Source organism: Petaurus breviceps, unplaced genomic scaffold (genome assembly GCF_028583685.1).
Source record: "Petaurus breviceps papuanus isolate PSGF00001 unplaced genomic scaffold, PetGlider_PUasm1.0 181, whole genome shotgun sequence".
Classification (NCBI taxonomy): Eukaryota; Metazoa; Chordata; class Mammalia; order Diprotodontia; family Petauridae; genus Petaurus; species Petaurus breviceps.
Genome location: NW_027185784.1, coordinates 23750305 through 23765728, shown reverse-complemented (window position 1 = coordinate 23765728; position 15424 = coordinate 23750305). Strand labels below are relative to the sequence as shown.

General features: G+C 38.4%; 1 protein-coding gene across 7 annotated transcripts in view; it reads left to right on the top strand.

The window, feature by feature from the left end:
• Window positions 1-15424, top strand: part of HIPK2 (homeodomain interacting protein kinase 2) — a 251076-nt gene that overhangs the window by 12949 nt on the left and 222703 nt on the right. Inside the window, exon 2 of one of the 7 annotated variants that reach the window (XM_069087338.1) lies at window positions 11765-11929. The exons of the other annotated variants lie outside the window; for them this stretch is intronic. The gene's annotated coding sequence lies outside the window, so the exon portion shown is untranslated. The remainder of the gene's footprint in view (window positions 1-11764; window positions 11930-15424) is intronic. 7 annotated transcript variants of the gene reach the window in all.

The window sequence follows — 15424 nt, the reverse complement described above, 5'->3', positions numbered from 1 at the left end:
AAGATACCACCTAACTTAATCTCCTTCTGAATATTCTGGGGAAAGAGCCTGCAAAATATCCTCCGTTCCAGTGTTTCAAAACCTTTCTGTTAGGAAGCTTTTGGTTCATGTTGTCAAAATGCAATGGAGATCAGTTTTTGAGCACAGGAAAGATACCAGCATCGTAGGAGAAGTATTTAGTTATTAAGTGAATGCTTGGGGAGGCTAAATTTCCAGTGTCTACTTTTTATTTATAATTTTACTGTTCATGTGAACTAGAGGAGCCACCATGATTCCCAGACCTACATTTTCTCTCTTAATATTTATAACGTTGTATCTGCCCAGTGCTTTTCTAAAGTCTCTTTGGAATAACTATAGCAGGGATGACTGACCTTTTCTTTTAAAACACGCACACAGAAATTCTGACGTAATAGATAAAAACACGAGCTTTCAGAACAGCAAAGCAAAAATAAGCAGGACACTGGAGAAACTGGTGCAATGGTGACTTGATTTCACTTCCTGTTAATAATATATTATTGACCTCAGATCCTTTCCCTCTCCTCTGACCTTGTTTAATATGACTGCTCTCTCTCTCTCTCTCTCTCTATCTCTATATATATATATACACATATATATACACACATATATATATATATAATGTATAACTGGATGAGACTGACTTATTTCCTGTAGTTTGCTAGAATAGCTCAGTAAGCAGTTAGAATACTTATTCATGACCTAATGTAGATAGGTTACAGGGAGGCAGACTAGCTTGAGATATTGTGGTATGACTGTTATGGGCACAATTTCTCTCTTGTCTTTCTATACACTAAGGGAATAAGAATTTTTAAAAACAAGTTTTATTTCATTTGATCCTCACAAACCCTGGGAGGTAGGAGCTATTTTTATCCCCACTCTACAGTGGAGAAAAGTGAAGCAAAGAGGTTAAATAACCTTTGTATATCTTGTAAGTGCCTGAAGCTGAATTTACATTGAGGTCTTCCTGACTCCAGGGCCAATGAAGTTTCTATCATCTTGAGGTCTCACTAGGAACCTACCTTCTCCATGCAGATACATTCAGTATTATTTTAGCTACTAAAGCATGTAGCCTCTTATTGATCACTACATATCCTCTCCTTTGTGCTTGTGTAGCTGGATATGACCTTGTCTTTGTATGTGCCTATAGGTATGTGAAAGTGTGAATGTGTCTTTATTGATACAGATATATCCACACTTGTCAGATAAAAATAAAATGTTTTTATTTCCTCCTGGAATGCTGATGCCTTTTAACAAGTTAGATTAAAACTAATTAAGCCAGGCTTAATTTTTTGTTGTCAAAAAACCTAACTCAATCTAATTTGCATTTTTTGGTGGAAAAATTTAAGAAAACCACCACAGATTGTATACATTTATAGTTTGTGTATGTGTATATATTAATAAAGATATCATAAAATAGGAATGACAACTTCTAATGTAGGGCTTTTTTTTCTTTTAAATTTATTTATTTTTAGTTTACAACATTCAGATCCACAAGTTTTTGAGTTCCAAATTTTCCGCCCCTCCCAAGAAGATGTGTAATCCAATATAGATTCTACATATACCTTCACATTAAACATTTTCACAGTATTCAAGTTGTAAAGAAGAATTATGACCAATGGAATGAACCATGAGAAAAGAAACAACAAAAAAAGAGAAAGCAAGTAGTTTGCTCTAATCAGCATTTGGACTCCCTAATTCTTTTTCTGGATGTGAATAGCCTTTTCCATCATGAGTCTTTTGGAATTGTTTTATAACCTTGCATTGCTGAGAGGAGCCCAGTCTATCAAAGTTAGTCGTCACAGATATGCTGCATCTGTAATTGTGTACAGTGTTTTTCTGGTTCTGCTTCTCTCACTCAGCATCAGTTCATATAAGTCTCTCCAGGTTAATATGAAGTCTGTCTGCTCCTCATTTCTTATAGGGTAGTATTCCATTACATTCATATACCACAACTTGTTTAGTCATTCCCCAATTGATGGGCATCCTTTGATTTCCAGTTCTTTGCTACCACAAAAAGAGCTGCTATAAATATTTTTGTATATACAAGTCCTTTCCCATTTTCATGATCTCTTTGGGACACAGCCTAATCTAGTGCTTTTTAATGTGGGGTATGTAAACTGTATACTTAGATAATTGGTTTTCTTTTTTTTTTTTTTTTTAAAGCAATTGGGGTTAAGTAACTTGTCCGAGGTTACACGGCCAGTTTTTTTGTGTGGGTATTAAGTATCTGAGGCCGGAACCAACAAGTCGGGTCCTCCCGACTTCAGGGCCAGCACTCTTACTCACTGCGCCACCTCACCTCCCTGGTTTTCTTTGTAATATATATTTCATGCCGTTAAAAGCATAATTCTGAGAAGAGGTCCATAGGCTTCACCGCCAAAGGCAAATATACAAAACATGAAACAAAAAAGGTTGAGTCCCTGTTCATTTTAGTATTTGTGACAAAACTGATACAATCTTTGTAATAAAGGAGTCCAAACAAACCATGAATTTTATTTATGGGTCAAGATTATTGGACTTTAAGAGCTTTGTAGGTTATTTAGAAATATTAAGGACAGTATAAGCCAGTGGGAGTGTCATGTAATTACGTAGGCAATGTGTTATAATGGAAGAGGGCTGGATCTGGAGTCAGAAAACCTGGGTTCAAGTTCTAATTCTTCCTTTTATTATCTGTATGACTTTGAGCAAGTCATTTAACTGAGACTCAGTTTCCTCCGGAATGTAGCATCTAAAATGAATTAGATGATACCTAAGTACTTTTCTAGCTCTAAATCTGAACTGTCTAAATGAGCACCAAATTTCAATAGTAAACTTTGTTGAACTATGGATAGTTCATCTCCCAATAACTTCATAAGTGTTTGACTTAAATAACTTAAGTAAGTAAAATAAATTATCCAGTTTTAAAAATTTAGCTACAAAAATTAGTTTTTGAAAATTTTTTCCTGTTAATGTTTTAGAATTTTTAGTATTTCCTAAAAATAAAAGGCTATTTTTGAATTGTGAACAATGTTTTAAGGTTTGATCAAAAAAGATAATTTTCTTAGTAGGAAAGTTGATTAAATTGAATTTTTATTTTAGTGTTTTAACTATAATTCATATCTTATATTCAATTTTAACCTTCTGCTGAATATTTACTGCATAAAGGGCATTGTGCTTTGGCACTTGACATATAGGCATGGAAGATGAACATTGGAGTACTTGGCCCTCAAGAACTTTAAAGCCTAGAGAAGGAATAGAACATGCCTTCGAATAATAAACGTTAGAATGTAAAAATACTCCTTTTATAAACATATGAGAGGTTAAACAGAGAAATGTGAGACTTTAGTCAGGGACGGTACAAGTTTAATTGTGGTAGAATTTCATCTTCACTTGGAGATGTGGAGGATGTCTGTCAGTTTTAGCTATGGAGGATGATATGTGCAAATATATTAAAATACAAGAGAGGAGAATGTGATAAGTACTGTAATGTGCTGACACAGGTCAGCACCTTCTCTGTAATCTTTGGTCTTAGAATTGCCTAAAGACTCCAGAAATTAAGTGACTTGTCCAGGGTCACATAGCCAGTATATGTCAGAGGTGGTACCTAAACTCAGATCTTACTAGCTTCAAGGCCAGCTCTTTATTTTCTATGGTACACTGCCTCTCATGATTCTGTGTGAAGGGAAGTAACGTGATAAGGAGCTGGAAAGTTTGGAGCCAGATTGTAGAAGGTGTAAATGCCAAGCAAAAGAGTTTGTATTTTTTCTTACGAGAAGTAGGAACAAATGAAGTTTTCTGAAAAGGAAAATGACATGGGTAGATCTCCAGATAAGGAAAATTTCTCTGGCAAGGGTGTGAAAGAATTAGAAAAAGGATAGACTGGAGTCAGAGAGACTGTTAAAATAATTTAGGCAGGATGTAATGGCCCGAACAGGTGTGACTGGAAAGAATATGCTTGCAGGAGATATTATGGAGAAAGAATTGATAATCCAAGGAACTGATTAGATATGGGAAGTGAGAAAGTGGAAAGGGTGAAAGATGGGGGCATAGGAGATGGAGTACCAGGGCAGCTAGGTGGCGCAGTGAATAGAGCACCGGCCCTGGAATCAGGAGGACCTGAGTTCAAATCCAGCCTCAGACACTTAACACAAAAACTAGCTGTGTGACTTTGGGCAAGTCACTTAGCCTCAATTGCCCTATCTTCCCCCCTCCAAAAAAAAAAAAAGAAAAAAAAAGGAGATGGAGTACTTAGTTTCATCCATAGAAAGGGAAGTTCAGAAGAATAGTGTGGGTGGAATATTAGTTTAGTTTTGAATAGGCTCAGTTTGTCATGCTTAGTGTTACATATAGGTGGAGTTGTCTGTGGAGCTCAGGAGAGACAACAGTGCTATAGTTATAGACATAAAAGTCAGCTGTGATGATGAGAAGCCAATAGAAGGAGACAATGAAGATGAAAGGAGAAGAGAGAGATTACTAGAATAAGGTTCTAGGAGGGGAAAAAGGAATGACATAGAGCATGGGTGGAAGGTTTGAAAAACAAGGAAGGCAAGATTGCCTAACTAAGGCATCTTGAGAGAGAAATAAAAAGCAGTAAGGGTCTTAACCACAGCTGCTTTCTTAACCACAATTTCACCTTACCCCAAGAATACTTCCAATAGGAATGCCTCCCAGACCACTGTCCCTGCTTCCAGCCTTGACCCTACAGCTATCATTCACAGAAGGATGGTACCATTTGGGAACCATCACCACAAGCTGCTGACTAGCTGCCACCAAAGGACAGGTAAGCCCTAGGGTCTTAGGAATATGCACTCCTGGCCTAGCTCCTGAAACTGTCATCCAGGAAAGTAACCTTTATGGAGAGGGGACAGCTATCCATAGAAACTGCCCCAGTGGGGCAGGCAAGCCAGCCCTGCCTGAAGCAGCAAGGCATCCTAAGGGACAGTCAGGAAGCAGCACATGCCAGGAAAGTCAAACCACTGCCACTATCTTAACCACTTCTTCCAAGTACTGAGTAACTCTAGCAACAATCAGGTACTTCAGCTCCTGCCTCCTTAACAACAACAACTAATGAAAACCTGGAAAAGAAAAATTTTTGAGTCCAGAATCCTTGGCACTGTCAAATGGTTCTATATCAAAAATAGATAAGGTTCTATCAGTGCAGATACCACTAAAGATTCAATGCCATCTGCTTTGCTGCTAAACCCTTAGAATCACAGGACCTTTCCATACCCCTTGTAGCTGAATCCTCAGAGGTGTATGGGGTGTTCAGGGAGGACTAGCACCACTTTTGAGGGCTGCTTATCCACCTTTGGACATGTCCTCTTGCTATCCAATACTTACCTGTGTCTCGCAAGAACTCTAGCATGTGTGGCAACCACACCCCGGGAAAACTGTTTTGAGGGTAAACCAGCTTGAGGGTAACTGACAGGCCTCATATCCGTTGGTGAGTAAAGGGGATGTCTGCCCCCAGTACGTGAAGACTTCAGGTGGAATGGGCAGATGATAACAGTTTGTTCCAAGAGCCATGAAGGCAGCTGAAGTAGGTGCTGTGGACTGCTTAGAGCTGAAGATTCTAAGCATCCACTGCATCCTAGGCCATTGCCAGTTGTCCTGACTTTTGTCTTGTCTTGTCATTGGACTTTAAAGGCTCTGGAAGAGAGAATGAGGCTGAGGAACTCTGTGCGATTCTGCCGCACTTAAATCCAGTTCATGAGCAAGTCACCATCACCTCACGATGTCATTGTCCTTTTCAAAAATGAAGGCTGAACAACAGCTGAATCCTCCTATATGTTGCCTCCCCTATTGGAATGTGAGCACTTTGGGAGCAGAGACTGTTCCTGCTTTCTATTTTAATGCCCGGTTGTTAGTACTTGCACATAGTTGGTATTTAATAAATACTTTTTCACTCACTCATTAAATCACTTGTAAAATGAGGGAGCTGGACCAGATGCATACATTGATCCAACAAACATTTATTAAGCTTCTACAAGATATTTGCTAGGTTCTGGAGACAAAATAAAAAATAGTTCCTGCTCTAAAATATAAAACCACCAGATTTTTTTTCCAAAGAGATTTTCTAGCTCTGAGAGAGTTGTGTGTGTGTGTTTTAAAATTTCTCTGTATTGCTTATATTCACGGAAAAGAAAGTTTAGAAAAGAATGACAGGACTTTCTCCTGAAAATTATGAAAGAAATTTTGGGAAGCACTAAATAACTACTATGTGTTAGGTACTGCACAAAGTGCTAAGGATACAAAAAAATCATCTCAATTCCCACCCTCAGAGACCTTTATAATTTAATAGGGAGAATTCATCATGTACACAGTGGAGTGATGAGATCTGCAATCCCTGATGCACCCAAAAGAATAGGGAATGGTCTCAGAAGCTGTCAACAAGGGCACAGATACAGCTGTGTTGACATAGTTCCAAGGAAACACAAACACTACCACACAGAGATAACCACACAGACTCCCTAGAATTGCACTACTCTGCCATAGAGGTCTGACCTGGCTTTCTGATTCTCCCTTCCTCCAAAGCACATAGTTCAACTACCATACTATTATTGGTCACTGACACTAGCTTGGAAGTTTAGGGTCTTCTCATTCCTTTCTACCGCCTATATATACCCTTAGAATGGAAAAGAGTGCTAGTGAGGACTTTCTGTCCCACAGTTCAACTGCCTTGCCCTCCTGATTATGGCATCAAAGTATGAAACAAGGTAGAATGAAATTAGGGCAAAGAAGAGAGCCATGTAAGATAAGAGCCATGTTTTTTGAGAGAAAGTGATCATTTTCAGCTAGAGAAATCAGGAAGGGTTTCATGGAGGAAGTAGTAGCAAAGCTGTGCCTTGATGAGGATTTCGGTAGGTGGAGAGCATGTGTTGCAACCTGCATGAATGCATGAAGGTGGGAGACTAGGATAATATCAGGGAACGAGAATATGATATGAAATAGATATGCATGGACCAAAGCTCCATATAACTGCAACATACAATATATGATATGTGCAGTAAAGGATAAAGTGAACTGCTGGTGGTAGGGTTAGGTTGCCAGGTTGCTGAGGGCCTTAAATACAAGGCTAATGTAATTTTTAAGGGCCTGACCTAAGGTTGTGGTAATGTAAGTGGAAATGAGGCATATTATAGACTGTCTTGTGGAAGTAGAATTGGCAGAATTTGGCAACTTGGTAGCATGTGGTAATAAGGTAAAGGGTAGAGTTAATTTGACTGTGATTTTATGCCTCTGATAGGGAGGAGAGTGATGCTATATATAGAAATGGCCAAGTTTTTAGGAGAGGCGAATTTTGGGAGAGTCTGTTATATATTTTGAACATTTTGATTTTGAGTTGTCAGTGAGATGCTCATTTTATGTTCAGTAGGTATTTGGAAATATAGAATTGGTGGTCATAAGACATTGGAGCTGGATGTATGGATCTGGGAATCCTGTGATTAAAGGTGATACTTGAAACCATAGGAGTAGATGAGATTGCCAAGAAAGAAAGTCTGCAGGGGAATTTCAGGGGAGGTAAACTTGGTGGGTGGGAGAAAGATAATAAAACACCAAGAAGAATTGGTAGGAAAACCAGGAGTGAATATGATCATGCAAACCAGAGGAAGAAGGAAGGGTTATTGAAAATGTAGGGATGATCAGTAGTATCATATGCTTCAGAAAGGTCAAAGACTAAGAAAAGACTCATTAACTTTGGCTATTGCATGGCTATATGCCTTATGGTAAGCCATAGACATTTTGACTGGCACCATTTTTTGCTCATTAGCTACTATTATTAAAATTTGCTTTTTGGGGGGGGGGTGTTGGGTCATACATCTTAAGTTACAGAAAAAAAAGAGGGCAAAAGAGGAGAGAAATTTTTCCTGGGCAAGAATTGTGAGAGAGGAGTAATGACGTTAAAGAAGATGAATTTCATCATGTGAGGAAGAGATTACTTGAGATGGCATTAACTGACTTGTGAGCAATGAAAGTGGAAGAGGGCAAAGTACAGAGTACCATAATAGTTTTCTTGAAGGGGAAGAAATGAGCTTTACAGTTTTCCAGTGTTAGTGACTAAGTGATCACACTGACTTAAGATATTTGAGAGGAAGAGGCACTGTGTAACTGGCCATTTGTATTTATGGGATATTTATAAATTTAGTATTTGGAATTTAGAGGATGCCTCCATCAGATTATTACCCCTTCACTTATTCAAATTTTTTGTTTGGGTCTTTTAAATGTCATTCCAATGAAGTCATAGATCCATTCTTTTTCTTTTAAGATTTAGTCAAGAGATACCTCAGATATAATCCTTTTATGTGGATATAAGAAGGATGTTGCAGTAGGTATAAGGAATAGGAAAACCAGGCTTTAGAGCCTAGCCTTGGCTTCTTTTGCTTTGTGAATTTGAGAATTTATCTCCTTGAATCTTAGTTTCTGTCTCCATAAAAAGGTGACATCAAGGTCATAAAGATTAATTCAGCAATAGTGGTAAAATTTGTTTTAAGTTCCTAAAAAAGACCAAAAATGCATAATGTTATGTAGGCTAGAAGTTTGTTCATTCCTCCCTCAGGATTGCTTATGTCAACATTTTGTGCATATTTAAAACAGAGGTTCCCACTATGGTTATTTTCTCTTAAATTTTTTTGTGTGTCCAGACCTTTGCCTCTCAGCAGCATACTTAATTTCTATGTGTGGATAACAAAAATATGACTTACCCTGTTCCCCCTCAATCCCCCATTACTGTGTAATAGTAGAAGTTGGCAGTGAAGTCTTCTCTGATGGAAATAATGTCACCCAGTTTATTAATTTTTTTCTTTCCTATGTTAATAGTGTTTACTATTTACTCATTGAATTGATCTTTACAAGTTTCTGGATTAATCACTTCAAATTGAAGAGCCTTAGTTTGGTTATTATACCATATAAATTCACTCTGGGTGTTAGTGGAATGAGATTGTTTTGCCCACACATAGCATTGTTCTTCTAGTTTGTTTTGGTTTTGACTCAGACAAATGCTTCTGAAATGTTTTTACTTTGTTGCACTAGGAGTTCTTCCCTGTGGCCCCTACTAAAAGATAATAGGATATAAAATTATGTGTGATCTTACAGAACTCCAGCCCTCCTGCTATTCAACAAACATTTATTAAGTGCTTACTATGTGCACTGTGCTAGGAACTGAAGAGACAAAGATGAAAAATGACAACAGTCCTGCCCCCCTGGAGATTACTGGAGGGGATTGATAGAAAGCATTGAGCTGTACACAAATAAGTATGAGCCAAGGTAAATAAGGGCAAAAGAGAAACAGGCAGAGTAATATGAAAAATCTGATGATTCAGAAATAACTTTCAGCCAGAATAGTGTGGGATAGGAAGGTCACAGAAGCCTCCATGAAAGAGATGGAATCTGAGTTGAATCTTGGAGGAAGGGAAGATGTATTTAAGAGATGGATATCTGGGAAGATTTTTTTCCAGCTGTGGGGTATAGTCTTAGCAAAGTCGTGGAGACCGGAGAAAGCAGGATATGAACTTGGGTTGTACTACTGTACAGTTTGTCTAGACATTGCATGTGTAAAAGGGAGTAACATGAAATGTCTGGAAAGATAGGTTAGAGTCAGTTTGTAGAAGGCCTTGATTGCAGAATCAGAGTTTTATAGTTTATTTGGTAGGTAATGGAAAGTCACTGAAGATTTTTGAATAGAGGAAAAATAGAATCAGAGTGATTCACTAGAAGGGTTATTTAGGGGCAGAGTGAGGATGGTTTAGAGTGGGATTAGACTGAAGATTGCAAGATCAGTTTGGAGGCTATTACAATAGTCTAGATGAGAAGAGATAAGGACCTGAATATAGTAGAAGTATAGAGGCAAGACTGAATGAGAAGAAAGGCAGAAACTGGAGGACAGCTCATTGGTGAGGGATATAGAAATGAAAGAAGACTGTTTCAGGAGGATTGAGAAACTACGTTGTGACTTCCTTAAGAATGAGAAAAGGAAGTGAATCAGATTGGCATGGTATTCAGAGGTGAAAACCTTAGGGTTGGTTTAATTTTTACTTTTTGTTGCCTACTGGAGGCCAAGAAGCAGGAGAGAACAATTGATTTAGGTCATAACCTAAGAATGAGATTTGAATTACTTGGACCATGGCTTTAAAAAGAGAAATATGATGAAATACATCTAACAGAGAAGGCCGGTAAGAATTTTTTTTTTTTTTGCCAGTATCTTTTTAAAAGGGCTTTTAAAAAAATGTGATAAAAGGAGAAACTGCCCATGTAGATCCACCAAACTAGACACCATAGAGAGTAGCTACAATTTAGGAAAAAGAAGAGCAGCTGGGACATTCAGAAGTTTGCAGGAAACAAAATCCAAGGAAGGATTAGATAATAAAAACCATGACCTCAAACATCTATACGAAAATGCTCTGATTTTAGTTTAGGCAATTAGGAAGAAGTAGAGGTTCTGACACAAGAAGGCAAATTTGTCTTTATGAATGTCAGTAAGACTTGATAGGATGAAACCTGTGACTGGAATATAGCTGTGGATAAGTATACCTCATTTAAAAGTAGCAGGTTTAGGTATGGGGGTAGGCAGAAGGGGAGTAGGTAGCATTGTATATTAAGAAGGCATAATCATATAAAGAAATCTTCTAAGCCAAAGAAGGAAAGCATGGTGGAGAACATTAGGCTAAAGATCAATGGAGACAAAAATAAAAGTGATTTGTTATCAAGACCTACTTGAAAAGAAAGAACACATGGAAAACATATGGAAATCACAAGACTGGCACAGAGGAGTATCATATGATAGTAATGGGAGACTTCAATTATCCAGATATCTGCTGGGGCTTTCTCTGCCAGAAGCAGAACAGCTAATAACTTCTTGACTTGTCTTAATGATGAAGTCATCCTTCAAAAGGAACCAATCAGGGGAAATGCTATATTTGATCTGATTCCTACTAACAGAGAGTTGCTGTGTTGGAAAGGATGGGAACCTTAGGGCTTAAGTGTCCATTCCCTTCTAGAATTTGTGATAGAGAAGGAAAGGCATAGCAGGAATAGTCCAACATGCACCTTAGGTTTTGGGGAGTAGATTTAAAGAGGCTTTGGAGGAAGGATACTGTGTACTCAAATCTTACAGTATGTGAAAGATTGGAAAATTCTTGGGAAATTCCCAAAAATGAAATTCTGAAGACTTAAAGAGAAACAATTTCAATGATATGCATGCACATCAATCAACTTAGATTTTTAAAAATTATCTGTAGTCTAGACATGCTGACACATGTCTTTAGTCTCTGCTGCTGGCAAGGTTGAGATTGGTGGATTCCCCTGAGTTCAAGAGTTCTGAGCTTCAGTAGAGCTAAAGCCAAATAGGTGTTGGCATTAAATCTAGCACCAGTATATTGCCCCTAGTGAAGACCATAGGGGCTCAGTTTAAGTTCTGCATGTTGTTGCCTAATGAAGGCCAAGAAGCAGGAGAGATACTGGGCAGCCTAAGGAGAGGCTAGCTGGCCCAGCTGTGAAAATAGAGACCCTTAAAAGCTTCTGATTTATTGATTAGCTTTAGGATCAAAACCATGAGTGGCTACTATACTTCCAGCCTGGGGTGAGATAAGGAAACCTAATCTTTGGAAAAATGTATGGAAGATGGAGGCAAGGTCAGGTAACAGAGGGAGAACATAAAAGCATAAGATGGCATGGTCCTGTAAACATAGGGCTAGCACTGCTAAGCACAGAATTAGATGAGTCTGTGAGGGAAACTAAGGTTAACAAAAAGGGTTTTGTTTTTTTTTTAAAGCTATGTTGGAGGAAAAAGGAAGATCAAAGAAGGGATAAGACTGCTGCTTGGTGTGGATGGGATGATGACAACAGAGAGAAGGCAGAGCTACCGCATTCTTATTTTGCTTCTGTCTGCCAAGGAGAATGACCTTTACATTGGAAATGACAGAACAAAAATGATTAAGTGAGTTGAAACTCAAAGCTAAGTAAGGAGAGAGTAAGAATGCATTTCATTGTCTTCTACAAATTCGACTTGCCTGGCTCAATTGAACTACATATTTGGGTACTGAAAGAAGTGAGCCACTGTCAGTAATACTTGAAGGATCACGTCCCAATTTTCATAAGAAAGGAAGAGAACAAAGTCTGTAAACTATAGGCCAGTGACTGTGACTTTGGTTCAGTCTGTCAGCAAGCATTTATCAAGCCTACTATGTGCAAGCCACTGTGCTAAGTGCTGGTGATACAAAGAAAAGGCAAAATACAATCTCTTCTTTCAAGGAGCTCACAATCTAATGGTTGGGGTTTGGTGGGGGGGGGGAGACAATGTGAAAACAACTAAGTAAAAATTGTAGGATGAATTAGAGCTAATCAGCAGAGAAAGGAACTAACATTAAGAGGGATTGGGAAAGATTTCTTATAGAAGGTTGAGATTTTGACTGGACTTGAAGGAGGCAAGGGAAGCCAAGAGGTAGAGATGAGGAGGGAGAACAAGGCTTGGAGGGCAAGAAAGGGTGTTTGGTGCAAGAAAAAGCAAGGAGGCCAGTCTCACTGGATTGCAGAGAACGTGACTGGGTGGGGTGGGGGGGGAAAGGGAGGAGAATAAGTTATAAGAAAGCTGAAAAGGAAGGAGATTAGAGATTTTTGAGAGGGGGAGTAGAATATGGTCAGACCTGTGCTTTAGGACGATCATTTTGACAGCTGTGTGGAGAATGGCTTGTAGTGGGGAGAGACTTGAGACGTGCAGAGTAACCAGCAAGCTGTTGTGATAGTCCAGGTGTGGGGTGATAAAGGCCTACACCAGGTTCCTGGCAGTATCAGATATGAGAAGGGAATTTGTAAAAGAGATGTTACTAAGGCAAAACTGTCAGAACTTGGCAATAGATTGCATAAGAAGAGTGAGAGAGGAGAAGAGGATGATTTAAATTGTCAGCCTGAGTGACTGTGAAGTTGGTCGTACCTTTGACAGTAATAGGTAAGTTACGAAGAGGGGAAGGTTTGGGAGGAAAGACAATGAGTTCAGTTTTGAATATTTTGAGTTTAAAATGTTAATGGGACGTCCAGTTTGAGGTGTCTGAAAGGCAGTTGGAGACTCAAGTCTGGAAGTTGGAGAAAAATTAGGCTGGATAACTAGATTTGAGAATCATTGGTATAGAGATAACTGAATCCTTAGGACTTGATGAGATCACTATGTGAAATAGTATAGAGGAAGAAGAGAAGAGAGCTCAGAGCTCTAGAGTCTTCTGTGGTTATTGTGTGTGATCTAGGAGAAGCTTTTAGAGGTAGGAGGAGAACCCAGATAGAGAATGTCACTCTTCTTAGAGAAAAGAGAATATCAAGACTTAGAGAGTGATTGATAGTGTCACAGTCTGCAAAGAAGTCAGGAAGGATGAAAATTGAGAAGACATTAGATTTGGCAGTTAAGAGGAAGAAAAGAAATAAACGTTCATTAATCCCCTACTATGTGCCAGGCACTATGCTAAGTCCTTCACAAATATTATCTAATTTGATCCTCATAGCAACACTGAGAGATAGGTCCTGTTATTATCCCTACTTAACATTTGAAGAAACTGGGGTAGACAATAGGTGATTTGCCAAGGGTGATGCAGCTTGTAATTGTCTGAGGCTGGATTTGAACTCAAGTCTTTCTGACCCTAGGCCCAGTGCTCTATCCACTGAACCAACTAGCTGCCTCTCTTATCTTTGGTAACTTTGGTGAGAACAGTTTCAGTTGAATGATGAGGTTGGAGCACAAACTATGGAGAATTAAGAGAATAAGAGAAAAAGAAGTGGAGGCATAAATGGGAAGTGGCCTTCTCAAGGAATGTAGCCCAAAAAAGGGGAGGAGACACAGGATAATAGCTAGTGGGGATGGCCAGAGTAAGTGAGGTTTTTGAAGATGGGAGAGATAAGGGTAAGTTTGGAGGCAGTGGGGAAGCAGCTAGTAGACACAGAGACTGAAGATAAATGAAAGAGTGGGTATGATAGTGGGGGCAGTATGCTGGAGAAGATGGGGGTGGGGTGGAGGGGTCTCTGCCTTGGCAAGGAGAAGGGCTACCTCTTCATGTGAGATGGGTGAAAGGAGATACAGGACTCAGGTACAAAAGGCAACTGAGTGGTAGAAGATGAGGAGGAGAAAGAAGATGTTCTCAGTGAATGGCCTTAATTTTTATTTTCAGTAAATGTGAGGTGAGATTCTCAGCTATATTAAGATTCTCGGCAAATTCTAGAATGGATTATTAGCATGATAATAAGTATCTAGGAAAGGAAGAAATTATTATAAAGAGCCAGCATGGTTTCATCAGAGAAAAGTCATGATAGATTAACCTTACTTCCTTTTTTTAGAACTGGCCCAATGTCTGGAATCAAAGAGTAGACACACAATGTATGTCAGTGTAGCAGGAGATCTCTAATGGAATGCTCCAAGGATCTGTGCTTTCTGTGTGTGAGTTTTTGTTTTTTGAGTTTTATAGACGTGTTTTGTTTTTACACTTCGAACAATTCCAGATTAGGCAGCTAGGTGGCATAGTAGATAGGGTACTGGAGTTGGAGTGAGAAAGACCTGAGTTCAATGTAGCCTTGGGACACTTAATGGCACTTTGGGCAAATCATATAGCCTCTGCCTCCGTTTCCTAATCTGTAAAATGGAGAAAATAATCCTCTAAGGATTGTGAGAATGAGGTGAGCTAATAATTATAAAATGCTTTGCAAATCATAAAGCACTATGTAAATGCTATTATTATTACTTAATTTACTCATAATACTCTATTGTTATTATTATAATCTCCACTCTATCAGATGTATCTATTAGATGTAACAAAGGTAAGAATTAAGCAAAACTATCAATATAGTTACCTCATCTGAATAGTGGATGAAAACATTCAAAATCTGTAATAACTCCCTATTAAAAATTTTTTTCCTTTTAATTAATAGAAATCTGTTTTCTCTTCCTCCTACCCTCACGCCACTGGAAAAAAAAAAGAGAAAAGGAAAACAAATTCCTTGTAACAGATATTCATAGTCAAGCAAAACAAAATCACTCATTAGCTGCATGTAAAAATATATGTCTCATTCTAATGCCTAAATCTATCACCTCTCTGTTAGCAGGTAGACAGTATATTTTAACACTGATCATTTGAAATCATGGGTGGTCTTTATAGTAATAGTTTTCATAGCTTTCAAAGTAGTTTGTCCTTACAGTGTTGTTATTGTATAAATTGTTCTTCTGGTTCTGTTTATTTCACCCTGCATCAATTCATGTGAGTTTTTCCATGTCTTGTTGAAGTAATCTCATTTCTTGTTTTTGGCATTCATATGACATAATTCATTCAGTCATTCCTTTGGTGGCCTTGCCTTCAGTCTCCAGTTTTTCACTGCCACAAAAAGCACTGCTATAACTATTTTATACACAGAATCTTTTCTTCAAAGAAACTTGCTGCACAGATTTTCTCCCAGTTGTTTC